This window comes from Nannospalax galili, unplaced genomic scaffold (genome assembly GCF_000622305.1).
Source record: "Nannospalax galili isolate Female #2095 unplaced genomic scaffold, S.galili_v1.0 scaffold6788, whole genome shotgun sequence".
Lineage (NCBI taxonomy): Eukaryota > Metazoa > Chordata > Mammalia > Rodentia > Spalacidae > Nannospalax > Nannospalax galili.
In genome coordinates this window covers 1,185-2,766 of record NW_008357181.1, presented here as the reverse complement: position 1 = coordinate 2,766, position 1,582 = coordinate 1,185, and positions in this window count along the sequence as shown.

The following is a 1,582-nucleotide window of genomic DNA, read 5'->3' as shown; positions in this document are numbered from 1 at the left end:
ACAAGTGAAGGGGGATCAGAAACCAGGAATCCAATGTTCTCTGGGGAGGGCCTGGGTTTTAAGGGTTCTAGCAGTTGCCCTCCCCTAATTTTAGATTGGTCAACTTAAAGAAGAGAAGGGTGAAGGCTTATGGCTTCAGTCGACGAGGTGTCCAGGTCTACGTAACTCAAGTAGGTCTGTTGAAGGGGCTCCATTGGAGCTAAAGAATAAAGCCTACCTGTCGGACCAAAAAGACGAACTGTGCTATCTTTGTCATTTCTCAGTGACCAGATTTCCTTGTCAGGGATTTGGTCAACAGTAGTTGACAAGGTACATGAAAGATCATTTTTCTTTTTTTAAGTTAAGATATGTATTTCTATTTTATGAGTGTTTTGCTTGCATGTATGTAAGTGTACCATGTGCATGAAATTCTTGTGGAGACCAGAAAAAGGGTGTCTAATCCCCTGGAACTAGAGTTTCAAATGCTTGTTAGCTACCATGTGAGTGCTCCGAACCACACCCAAGTCTTCTGTAAGAGCACCCAGTGCTCTTAACTGCCTGAGCCATCTCTTCAGTCCAAAAAAGATCATTTTTCAAGAAATGTAACAAACTTTGAGTGATAGGTGGTAATTAGAAAATTAGTCTTTATACTCTTAGCAAGACCTTCTGCCATTCTAGGCCATTTTGTCTCTCTTGTATTCTCTTCCATGGACTCCATTCTCTCTCTTTCAAGTATGGCCACCTTTGGTAAGGTGTTAAGAAATGGGTCTGGGGTCTCAAGAAAATGACCACACCATCCAAGGCAAAAAGTCTTACTTTTGCAGAAGGACACATAGGTGTGTTTAGTCAAGCAAGCACGCCCAGCGGGGTACTGATAGGTTTTTGTTACTAAAGCAAAGGGGTCCTGTGCCTTACTCTGGAGTGATGCGAGCTCGGCTTCTCACATGTGACTGGCTGATTTAAAGCTACACAATGGATGAGCAGAATGAGATTCTGAGCACCAAGTGTAACTTGAGCACATGCTGTGATTTCCAGAAGTGTTAACCCTGAAGGAAACTGCATCTCTGCCAAGTGGCTTCTTTATGATTTAGAATAGAATAGAAATACAGTACATTTGGTTTCCTCTATAAGGATACTATACATATTATTATAAAATTTGAAGATCTATTTATTTTTATGTGTATGTGTGAGTGCCTCTATGTGTGCATGTGCACCCCATACATATATGGTGCCCTTGAAGTTCAGATTCCCTGGAGCTGGAGCTATAGATGGCTGTGAACTGCCATATGGGTACTGGGAGATGGATCTGGATCTTCTGCAAGAGCAGCAAGCACTCTTAACTGCTGAACCATCTCTCCAGTACCTATTATAATTTTAAACTGGTGGTTTGTACCAGTAATCCCAGTACTTGGAAGGCTGAGGCAGGAGGATTGCCTTGAGTTTGAAGCTAGCCTGGGCTGCATAAAGAGTTTTAGGATAGTCTGGACTACAGTGTGAGACCCTCTCTCAAAGACCAAAGCCAATCAACCAAAAAAACCTGAGATATAATACACAGTAACATGAGCATGTTATGCAACTCTCCCCCACCCCATGGACACAGTCT